Here is a 12936-nt window from a genome sequence, read left to right on the forward strand (position 1 = left end):
GTCACAAAAAATATGTGTGTAAAGTATTCAGTTGCAGTCATAAATGTACATAATAGCGGAAAAAAGAAATTAAGTTAGAAATGAAACTTAAAGGCCAACTCTGGAGAAAATGTCTACATAAAAGAAGAGTAAAAATAACTACAAAATTACAAAGAACAAAGGAAAAAAGTGAATAACAAAATTCCAGGAGCAAAGAAAACATTATGGGCAAATTTTCGCAATAAAATGCAAGAAAATTGTCAAAAAAATGCGAAACTGATACCTATTTAGAATTCTAAAGAGTTTAAAGAAAGGCAAAAAAGAAATGATAAGATGGATAGAAGACAATGATGGAAACCTATTCAATAGAAACACGCATATAGTGGACAGAATGAAGGAATAAGTATTATAATGTTTATCAAAAATTTGGACAACGGTTGTAATACTCCCACTACATAAAAAGTAACACCAGTAAGTGTAGCAATTATAGAATAATATCAATATTGATGCTAGGGAAGTTTACGAAATTATATTAGAGAAAAAACTAAGAAATATAATAGAACCTTAGTTAAGTAGTTATACCAATATGAGTAACAAGAGACCTAATTCAGTATACGACAAAGTACGGAGAAAGTCTTACAAAATGAACGTAATTTAGATAATAATAATAATAATAATAATAGTAATTTATTTCCAACGGGCATTGCCCAATAGGACACTACAACGAAAACAATTAGTTCAAAATAAATTTTAAACTAAAAATAAGTGGAGATAAACTAATTGAAAGAGATAACTAATTAAAAAATACAGATTTACAAAGTTGTATAAATTCTTTCTGACTAGTACCAAATATATCAACTGCGAACTGAATATTATTGTAAATTCTACACATATTCAGTAACGGTGAATGCATATGTTGATTATTATGAGCTACAGTATACGTAAATGTTCGAAAATGCCTAATATTTGTTCTAGGAACATTCAACTGAATTTGCCGCAATTGGTTACTATCTTGAAAGGTACCATGCATTAGCTTATACAAATAAATTACAGACATGTATTCTCGTCTAGTTTGTAGTGGTACCAAATTACACTCCGTAAGTAATTCCTGATACGAAAAGTTCCTAACAGGGTAACAGCCATGAATTTTGAAATAAACATATTTACAAAATTTCTTCTGAATTCTTTCTAAAGAAGTGATATGTATTATATAATAAGGATTCCAAACGACGGCACAATATTCCAGTACAGATCTAATATAAGCCGTATACAACATTAACAGAGAATCGATATTAACAAATTCTTTGGTGTTTCTAACTATAAATCCCAACATTTTGGCGGTCTTATTACATATGTAATTAATATGAGGGACAAATGAAAGAGCCGTATCAAACACTACCCCTAAATCCGTATGCTCGTAAACCCTAATTAGTTGTGAATCGTTCATGATGTAATTAAACAATACAGTATTTGGTTTTCTCGAAAAACTCATAACCTTACATTTACTTATATTAATCTTATAGATGTGGACTTTATAAATTTGCAGTCGGCTTTTAATAACTTTGCTAAAGAAAAAATATGGAAAATGTAGAACAAAGAAGTGCAAATAAGTAATTTAAAAACCACTGGAAATATTCAACTCTTCAAGGTAGATATACTGGTATCAGTTCATCAACACAAGTTAATAGGAAAGAAGCGCAAATCCTTTTTTAAAATTGTTAGACAAATCACATATGACAATTTAATGCTAGAACTCGATGAGAAGTTCAACTAAATTTCGAATATTGTCATCTGAGAGTATTGTTAGCCTTCCTTCCTTCCGCTGTCCTCTTTTCTCCTGCAGGTAAGCGAAGAAAAATGTTGCTTCTCCGGTGGGAATCGAACCACACGTTTACCGCTTGCCGGGCGGGTACCCTTACCACTAGACTACGGAGGCGCTTATCTTTCTCGGCTTACCAGCGTGCTACTGTGCCGCCACACTCTTAAGACATTCTCTTTCACGGAAAAATTTCACATTTCTTCGAAGAGTTTCTCGAATATGAATGAGGTAATTAATTTTGAAAAGAAAACGAAAGACGATAATACAAAAACTAAGAAACATAAACAATTGAACTAACCACGAAAATTCAAAAGACAAGTATCAGAGATCACAACGAATCTTCGCGAATTTTGAAGTTTTCTCAAACCTACGTCCGTCCGTGAAAAAAAAAAAACGATCAGCTAGTAACTAGAGGATTTTTTAACCGCTCGTTATAACGCTCTTTATTGGAATCATATGTTACAGAAATTTCTATCATTTCTGGAGTGGCTCAAGGTTCAAGTCTGGGTCTAATACCTATTTGGTTATTTAAAATGACGTTGTTGTAGCCTTAAATTGTCTGAATTAATTATTTGATGACCTCAAACTTAACAAACTAAATAAAAAAATTAAAACGGTTGCCACGAAACGATAGGAATTTTTGTACTTTTAGTGTGTAATCATAACTACTGGGACTTAAAAATGCATGTTTTGGATATTTTCGATCTTGCTGCAGATTTACCGATTAAGTGCATGTTTAAGTATATTTTTATAAAATAATTTTCAAATTGTGCCTTTATTCAGCAAATACAAAAACATTTTGGTAGAATCTTTACCTGGAAAAGTTGCTGCAAGTGTCCACGGCTGGATAGGAAAGTATCCCGAAGTAGTGTTAGATGAAAAAAATGACAGATCAACAAAAATATTGTATAGAATTGTGGAGAGCATGCCTCAGTGCCGATATTCCTTTATAAAAATTGAATAACCCCAAGTTACTATCATTTCTTAAAAAGCGTACCATGAAGTCAGTTCCCGATGAGAGTATCTTAAGGAAAAACTTCGTGGACAAAGTGTTTCAGAAAACAAAGCAGGCTATTCCTCAAATTATAGGCGATAATCTAATTTATTTTTATGTCGATGAAACAACCGATTCATGTGGACATTATGTCGCAAATTTGTTGATTGGAACTTTGACTAGTGGAAAATGTGGCACTTGATATTTGATTAGCACAAAAGCTTTGGAAAACACAAATCATAGTATCATTACAAGGTTTATTCATGAAAGTTTAACGAACTTTTTTCTTCCGGAACCAATTCCAGTTGAAAATATCATATTAATGTAATTCGATGCTGTTATATGTATGTGCAAAGCTTCACCGAATCTGAAAATATTTTTTTCTCGCTTAATCCATATTACATATTTAGCTCATGGAATGAATAGGGTGGCACAATTTACCATTACTTCCATAGCCTGTTGTAACTAGGTGGAAAATGTAGTTGTATTTTATGCCAAAAGTTCTATATATAATATTTAAGTCTGTTTTAAAAAAAATGTAGATTTTAATAGATTGCCGCTTGTGAGTGAAATTTTGGGAAAAGAATTTGTAAATGTGAATATAGAACCAGATATAATAGAGAATTTAAACTTTGTTTCAATAACCTTTGTCGGGTGGGTATTTTGTGGTAATGTCGAACTTACATCCCCGCAAAAAACACGATCAGTTAGTAACTAGACGGTTTTTTTAATCGCTCGTTATGAAGCTCGTTATTGGAATCATATCTTACAGAACTTTTTCGTGTTAGAAATGGTATATTTGTATCATTTCAGGAGTGACTATTTGGTCACAATTGCCACAAAACGACAAAAACTTTCATTGCTTTGATGCCATAAAATTATTATGATAACTTAAGTTTTATTAAAATATTTTATAGCGATATAAGGAGCATTAAATTTGTTTTAATTACGAAAGTCGGTTAACATTTTCCCTGTGTAATAAAACTGGTTTTACTATTCTTTGTTGTAATCTGGCGTAAATCTATTAAAATAAATAAGCATTATTATTTTTACTGTTATTACTGGTGTAACTAATGTTATTACTATTATTATTATTATTATATCGAGTTAACTGTAGAAGTGGTTAAATCGTCTGTGCGTTTTTTGCAGGGGCCGCAGCCGACTTAATGATGATGATGAGCAGAATATCGATACCACAAAACGACCATTTCCATTACCTTAATAATTGATCGGTCCCGACTACAAAAGAGTTTGTTTTTTGAGGTGGTGTTAAGGTCGATTTTCCATTTCATTAATCCGCAAGGCCATTAACCGGCGACAGTGCGAAAGATCTGCTCTTGAGCCAAACGGCAATCTATTAAAACTTGTTGGGCTGTTTTTAAATGGTCCGCCGTGTTGTTTACGATTTTGGGTCGAGTTTGAGTCCAATGAAGTTCACAAAACAAAGAAAATTAACACCGCCCCTGTACAACCTGAAACAAATTGCTTCGGCAACAACCATGAACCTTTCAAGTAGATTAATCAATGACGATAACTTGATATATGAACGCAGTTGGCTATGAGTTATTACAGCGCTGAAATCGGGGGTTGATCGTTTCATGCTGCCTGAGAGGCACCGGTGACAGCAGGCAGACAGTTGTGGTCACGCGATTTGGCCCTTTCGATAAAGCCTTCCGAGAATTAAAATTCTATAAGTCAGGGGCTCGCCTTTATCGCAGTGCAGCCAACGTTGGTTTAAAAAGTCCCCGAGCCCGCTTTTACAAATCGAATATTGACATTTAAGCTTATGGCGGATTAGTTACCTTCGACAAAAGCGACCTGCTTAATGTCCCGAGAATGACAATGTTATTCATGTTCTAAAGGTCTTACTCCGAATAAATGTCATTACGAACAGCGGAAAATGTGATTTCGTATAAATGAACTACGTGCCTTTTGTACGGTGCATCCTGTTCGGTGTTGTTTTCGTCTTTCATCGATATCGGTATCGCCAGGCTACACTCAGCTGCATCTTTTAATTGTAGTTGTTAGTTCCTCTAGTTGGAATGAAATCTCGTTTATCATAAGTCAATTGAAAGCAGAGCGTTCAAACTTACTTTTGAACGACTTTAATTGGTGTTTAAAATGTTCGCTCCGGAATTCGCTTTTTACGTTGTTTTGACTTTGAAATCGCTCAGTTGTCACCATCGTGGAAATTACCCTTAAAGTAAAAGCTACGAAAAATTTTAAACAGACTTTGTTGTTTCACAATATGACTTGGTTAAAAAAGCACTCCAATGAAACTAGTAACATTTTCCAAGTATTTAGAATACTAAATGAACTAAAGTTCTACAGAATTCTGTTTGTAGAGAAGTTTTAAAATTGCCAACGGCTCCACTATTAAGAAAGAGTTAATGTCAGAACTTTATATCAAGTTCTCATTTTACAGTAGTCTAAAACCGTGTGACGGTTAAAAAAAGATACTCATCCTCATCAGTTTGAAGTAGAGAGTAATAAAATTCGGTCTTTAGAGCGAAACTATACAATTAACTCGGTTAATGAAGAGTCGATAAAATTGTGAGAACTTGCATACGCCGAGGAGATTATTACCTTCGCAATAAAAGACAGTTCCAAAGTTAAGTTTTAGTATATTTAATAGAGATACCTAATATTTTCATCGTTAAAAGGAACGCAATGAAATGATAATTTTCTCAAAAGAATTTTTTTATAGGCATAGGAAGCTAATTCTCGTAAGGATTGACAATTTGCATAATTTATAAACTTCAGAACGACAGCTTTTGACATATTTTGGTTATACGTATAAGAGTGTTACTGTTAATACCTCGTATGCATGATGGTGTTAGTAGTACTTTCACCAGAACCCTCATAGCCAGGTTAATATTTAACACGTCGATTCTGTCCTGAGGGCGATGAATTTTTGGAAGTCTGAAACTTGTGTTTGTGGTGACCGAATTTAAATCAAAATTTTCGCGCTGAAATTAATTAACAGCGGCGCAAAATCACATTTGAATAATTTGAATTTGATAGAGAAAAAAATTCAATCACCAAAAAAAGAAATCGTTAAACATAGGCAACCAGGTGCACGGTAACGCTTGCTTGATAGTTGAATAATTAGTAGCGGTAGGTGATTTTAGTTAGGGGGTTGGTTTTTAGACAGAGGGCGGCATGGCGGAGCGTCAGTCCGAATTGTTTTTGTGAATGTAAACACGTGGTAAGAGCTAATCTAAATTAGTTGGTTTGATAGTTAATAAAAGGGAGGAAGCTTTTGTTTAATGACAATCAATCGTAACTTCTATAACGACATAGTTTTCCCCAAACCGAGCGGTTAATTCTTGCAGCCTTTTAATCGGAAAAAAGTGCGGACTTTCGTTCAACGCGGAAGACGTGCTGTTCATTTGTTTATTGTTTGTAAATTCACCAATCAAGTTAGTTTTTCTTAATCGTGAGCTAGTGCTAACACAATTTAATAATCAGGATTATTTAAATAAACCACTTGCTAGAAGATTTCATGAAATTCACTTAGTCAGGAGAACACCTTTGTTGTTTAATTACGAATAGGTTACTGGATGCATATACGTAAGTGTTACATTATAACACCTCTTAATTCTTCATAGAACATTGTTAATAGTTCATTTACGGCAGTTAAATTAACTAATTCATGCCACGAACTGGCGGGGGGTTAAAATAATTTCTTCCCTTAAGCGGTTATCATCGTTATTATCATCGTTATCATGATCACATCACTGAGGGATGTCCCCACAACGCTACAGATTGACTACATCATCGAGGTTTGTCCTCACAACGCTAAAGATTGATTACTTCATTAAGGCATGCCCTCACAACGCTACAGATTGATTACTTCATCGAGGCATGTCCTCGCAACGCTAGAGATTGATAACATCAACGAGGCATGTCTTTGCAACACTAAAGATTAATAACACCCTCGCAACGGTAGAAATTATGTCACCGAAACTCTTTTTCCTCGCAAACATGATTGGACATTTTTGTATTTATTTATTATGTGTTTTGTTGGGGTAACCAGTTCTCGGTATGCTAAACTCTCAAAGTAAATTGTTTTTTTGAAGTAACCAATCCCTTAGATCATGATATAATTTGGCATAATGTAAACTCTTTGTTTGAATCGTTGATAAAGTGTGGCAAGTATTAGTCTCATGTAAATTTTGTTAACTTTGCAATTTTTTACCTCATACAATATTTCCCTATCTACAATTTTAACTTCAGTAATTTTCTTTGTTGTATAATTTTAATTGAACGTAAATTTCACTCACTGCAGTTTTAACATCACATAATAATTTTATTTGCACAAATTTATTTCACACCAGATCTTTTGTTTTTATATATCTTCACTAGTTTTTGTTTCGTAAATTTTGTTGATGAATGTTACTATCGTATAAATTACACAGGCCTGCGATGGTTTTCCCCCAACAAAATCAAGTAGTAATTTTGGTAGGTCTTAGACACTCATGTATAAAAAAAAATTGCAAAAATTTCTATCACATACAGTTCCTGCAAAAAATATTTTTTTCAGTTTTGTTCTTAGTACTATAAAAATTAACTTCTAGATTTTGTGGTAATAATATATATGGATAATGGTGTTGATATTTCATTTCGTGTTCAGCTTAGTAAGAGTTATTTGTGTCGACTATGCGCTTATTACCTTGAATTTAAACAAAAATTACTAATGTCTTCTCGGAAATGGGTTAATTCTTCAGATAAGTTTGCTGACACCAATGATTTGGATGGAGCCACAAAATCATACAGACGATTGTTACTTTTGCTGTTCAAATATAAAATGATATAATGCGAAAAATGTAACAGCAATAACATATCCTATGTTATTGCTATATGTACGGCAAGATCTTACTGTCCCTTGTGTGAAGAAGACGGACATAAAGCTGGAAGTGGTGCATGTAAGACCTTTAGAAGGGCCATCAAAGTGGCCAGAGACGAGATGCTGTCCAAAAAAAGGACAGCGTCTAAGAGATGGACCTCTCATAAAAATCAAGATCCTACAGGTTAACCTTGCTGTCGCCACTGCTATGAATGAGAAGGTTCACATAATAGCGATATCTGAACCTAGCAAGGCATGTAAGACACGTCGAAACACCTATATGAGCCTAGACGGACAAGCCGGATTCGTGAATTTGAAGGAGAAAATACAGGGATATAAGAAGGGCAAAGGTTTTGCAAGTGTGGAACTAGATGCCTACTGCTTTTTTATTGTATATATCAGTACAAATAGTGGTGTGGAGGCCTACAAGAAATTCCTGGATAAGCTACAGGATGCAGTCTGAGCGTCAAAGAAAATAAATATCGTCATTGCTAGGGCTAACATCATGAACCCGGACATCCTAAATGACGGGGTAAAACCGACATTAGTAAGAAAAAATCGGGTGTCATACATCGACATCAGTATGATCGACGGTAGGATGGAAGGTGATGGAAGAAGTAAGAATCAGCCAAAGTGGGTATATTGGGCTACAAGCTGTTCGAAAATAAAAGTAAACATTGAAGGCAAACCCCCCTACTGGCGGAGCCTAGAAATAGAAGTAAAAGTCAAAGACGTCAAGAAAAAGAGAAGAGACTATCAAAGACAGACCAACGTAGCATGAAGAGAAGCTAGATACAAAGAATATATACTTAGTTATAAGTTTAGAAATGACATAAAGAAGCTTAAGAGGATAAATGGAAGGAACTGTGCGAGAAACTTGAACATGACATATTTGGGGATGCCTACAAGATAATAAAGTCCCAAATGAAGAGTAGTAACCCGAGGACGAAGCTCAAACTCAAGAAATGAATAGAGGTGTTTAAGGAACTATTTGTGGCACAGCAAAGTGAGACGAGTAGAATAATCCCTGAGGGGGTACAAGACTTCACCAAGGTGGAGATAAATCAGGCTTGCTGCAAATTAAAACCAGGGAAAGCAGTTTCCCCGAAGAATGAAAAACCGCCAAATTAGTACTAAGTAATAGAAAAAGAAGAATAAAAAGGAAGACCAATATGCCTGCTGAATGTCTTAGGAAAACTTGACGAACATCTAATATTAAAGAGGCTGATGGAGGAGATAGGACAGAGTGACGGTTTAAATCCAAATCAATATGGATTCAGAAAAAAGAAAATGACAGTAGACGCCGTAAAAAAACTTTGACTATAGCCAAAAGCAGAGAAAAATGTAGTGGAATTATCTTGGTTGATGTCAAGAATGCTTGAATCATCATGGATAATAATATTGGGAAAGTTAAAAAGAAGAAAGATATCACCTTAGCAACGTAATTAGATCATATTTCAAAGACAGGAAAATCCAGATTGAAGGAGACATAGAGATGGAAGTAGGTGGAGGGGTACCCCAGGGGTCGGTCCTTGGGTCAACTCTCGTCATGGAACTGGAAATTGGGGAAGGAGTGGAATTGATATGCTATCCGGATGACCTGACAATACTGATCACAGCACGCACATTGAGCTGGGAAACTGAATTCTCTTTCAAATAAAGATCTGGATGAAGGTTAACCACCTGGAAATAGCTCCAAAAAGACACGGGGCAAAAATAAAAGATATGTATTTCAAGTTAGGCGAAACCAAAATCGAAACAGAACTGAGCGTAGAATATCTAGACGTAATATTGGACAGAGGACTAACCTTCACCCTTGAAATACACCGGGCGTCGGAGAAGACTATGAGGGCCCTCAGCATCCGGCTGCCGACACCCGTGGCCCCGGAGCAAAGAAAAGGGCACTGATGTGCGCTGCTATTCAGTCCATTTTTTTATATGGCACCGCATTATGGCAAGGAACCACAAACAAGAAGAGATTCAGAAGGATGGTAACGAGGGCCCAATGGCCTTAAGAATATCACAGGTGGTAGCAGGGATCATCCTAATCCATTTGTCGGCCGAGGAAACACGAAACCTATTTCAAAGAAGGAGAGAACAGGAGATAAGGTTGCTGATTAAAAATGAAGGAAGCGAAGATACACTAAGCAGTTGGCAAATGGATAGGGAGAGGTCAGGGAAAGGTGCGTGGACCAGGATTCTAATAAGAGACGTAAAACCATGGGTTAAGCGAAAGTGGAGAGAGGTAGGTAACGCAATGCTTCACCGGGCAGGTAAGGTAAGGTAAGGTAAGGTCAGGTAAGGTCAGATCAGGTCAGGTCCTGTCAGATGAGGTCAGGTCTGAACAGGTGAGGTTAAATCAGATCAGGTCAGGTCAAATCGGGTCAGGTCAGGTCAGGTTTGTTGGGTTATCCTTAGTATAGATTGTAGAGATATTTGATTTAATATTAAAAAGTGTTCCTCTTATGATCAGATTTGCCTTACGCTATTCTCTGTAAACCCGTCATTTCCTCCGTCTTATTACAAAGTTGTTATTTAGTTTGCAACGTAGAACATATAATTAAGAATGTCATAATTGTTTTAATGTAAAACTTCACTTGATGTAGCGCAACAGTCGAATTCCATAATTCGTATTTAAATATAAATTCCGTTTTCAGAGTAAATATTGAGTCTGAACTTTATAAAATAGCGATTAAATCTTATGCAAAGTTAAATAAGACGATCTATACTCAGTAGAACCAACATTAGTAGTTCCAGATTAAGTTGTAGCGTAAATTCTGTTCTGAAAAATTAAAACAAAATAATATCTGAATGCAACATCGTATGAATCATAAATTCAATTCATAAAAAATACAATATGGTTGTAGAACTGATTTTGTAAAGAAATTCTGTAATTTGTCATAAAGAACTTTTTAGGAATTTTGGTAAAGCGTAACATTGGTTTGTTGATTAATGATTACGAAACGAGACTAAAGTTGATTTTTGTATTACGGCTGCATTATTCTATTACTCTTACACGCAAAGTTGCTCTGTAAATACCATTAAAGCAAAGTATCGGGGATGTAGCTCAGTGGTAGAGCGTTCGCTTTGCATGTGAAAGGCCCCGGGTTCGATCCCCGGCATCTCCAACTTTTTTCTTAATTCAAAAACTACCCAGTTAAATCTCAAAGCATTTTTTTTAATTTGCTTTAATCTTGGATGTAATAAGCAGATGTGCTCTGTTAAAGTCCACTTTTAATGTTAATTTGTCAAATTCATTTCACGACAATATTTTATAGAACCAGTTTTCAGGGTTCAAGATTTAGAGAGGTCAATTTATATATCTGAAATTGAGTGTATAAGTTATACCCAAAGTCCAAGGAAACGTTGGTACTTTAGATTTATGTAGGATATATGATGAAGAACTGAGTGAATATCATCAAGTTAATATTAATGGTCGAGGTTATAAATACTTAATTAAACAAAAATCCTTGTTGCAACACAAATATTATTCTTCCGCCGTAATTCTCGTAAATATCATCTCAAAGTGACTTTCCGGCTCAACGTGCGTATATTTTGTACGTGTTGCGTTATCCCCGAAAAATATATCACTGTAATCGACCTTGGATTTTGAGGAGTTTACTCTCGAAGTGATCGATCACTGAGAGTAAAGTTCAGCAACATCACCCGACGCTAAAACCATATATTTTTATTAAAATCTCCTTCGGAAAGACTTTGATAAAGTAGAAAAAATACAGCAGGATGATCCATTCAAAGAGCACACAAAATTTTGGAAATTCTATAACGCGTTTCGTCAGATTCGTTAAACAAAGTTTAATATTTAATCGACAGAAAGAAGCGTTCATTTCTCCCCCAATTCCGGCGTAATAAATATTGATCCTTCGGAAGAATTCTGGAATTAATAGGGGCGAACCATCTTCGATCTTTAATGGTCAGAGTGTAATCACGAGGGTCGTTAATGGACGGTGCACATTATTGACCATCGAGGGTGCACTTATAATTATCGAGAGAGCATCGGTTTATATAGTGTTACACCTTTGACGGAGTTTGAGTTATAACATGGCCACTATGTAACTATAACAAGGTGCACACACAAATGTTGTTAAGTGTTTTCGAATCCCTCAAACGTCTCTCGTTAACAGGACATCTTTCCATCGAGTGTTTTATTCTCATTAATGTTTCAACGCTCGCCGCTTTTCCCATCTTAACTCGGCTAAATGAACAAGGAAACCACTCGGTTCTTCAGCTTGACAGGGTGCTTAAATAAAATCCGTTCGCCTCACTTGATTATTTGTACTGGTGTTGTTTTATCGAATGTTCAAATAGAAAAAAATCTCGTTTCGTGGTGTTCAAGTTGATGAATTGGATCCAGCGCCGTACATCATAATCGCAATCACGACTCTTTGTATTTAACCGAAAGTTACGAACCGACAGACTTAATTAATAAGGAGACTGAATGGGATAAGACCCCATCAAAGTAAATTTATAGTCAATAGTAATTTGCCCAGATGATAATCATCAAGGCAATTACAAAGTTCACTTTCTGTTAACTCGCATCGCGTTATTTACTAATTATAGCGGAGCGCCATTATTGTGCGTGCTTCTAACTTTTCCATGTTTGCCTTGTGGTAATCAGACTAGTTTCGAATTTTACAACCAATTATGGCCCGGCTTTGTAGAAAATCTTTCAATTACCCATGTACGAGCAATGCTTTTGTAAATTTTTTTGTAGATTTGTGTCTGCTGGTGTTATTTATGCATGAAAGATCACTCTGCTTAATCGCATTTGCTTGTTATTTTCAATTGGCTTTCTTTGTAATTCTATATTATCAGAAATCAGAAAGCGTATAGGACCAATTTAAAAAATTACGATTTCGTTCTTATTAGGGATTTTTTTCGGATCACACACGCGTGCTACAGGTCGATTTAAACAGGCAGCAAATAACGGAAGATGCTTTTGTAATCATTTTTCCGAAGATTTGTGTCTGTTGGTGTTACACATGAAAGATCATGCAGCTGATTTGTGCGTAATTGCCCTTCCTTGTTATTTTCATTTATCTTTCTTTGTAATTCTGTATTTTCGGAAACGTTATTAAAGCTGAAAGGGCAATTTAAATAATTAAAGTATACTTATTTCTGAAAAAAATTTACCTTATTCCTGACATGAGATTAGCTCCGCTTTATATACCGTCAAAACAAACAAGAATTTGATGCAGCGAGAGTTTTGTTGTTAATTCTTAGATTTGGTTTTAAAAGCGGCTCTTCTTGATGGAACGAATTGCAAACATGCCGATC

General features: G+C 35.2%; 1 protein-coding gene and 1 non-coding gene across 2 annotated transcripts in view; one reads left to right on the forward strand and one right to left on the reverse strand.

The window, feature by feature from the left end:
• The window catches only part of LOC135128992 (neurotrimin-like), a 353567-nt gene that overhangs the window by 142224 nt on the left and 198407 nt on the right, over nt 1-12936 (reverse strand). The window lies entirely within an intron of this gene.
• On the forward strand, nt 10698-10769 carry Trnaa-ugc (transfer RNA alanine (anticodon UGC)). Its single transcript has one exon. It is a non-coding gene; the product is annotated as a tRNA-Ala (tRNA).

The sequence above is a fragment of the Zophobas morio genome, unplaced genomic scaffold, assembly GCF_036711695.1.
Source record: "Zophobas morio isolate AGI-343-1 ecotype UQ-CSIRO unplaced genomic scaffold, CSIRO_AGI_Zmor_V1 ptg000014l, whole genome shotgun sequence".
In the NCBI taxonomy this organism is placed as follows: domain Eukaryota; kingdom Metazoa; phylum Arthropoda; class Insecta; order Coleoptera; family Tenebrionidae; genus Zophobas; species Zophobas morio.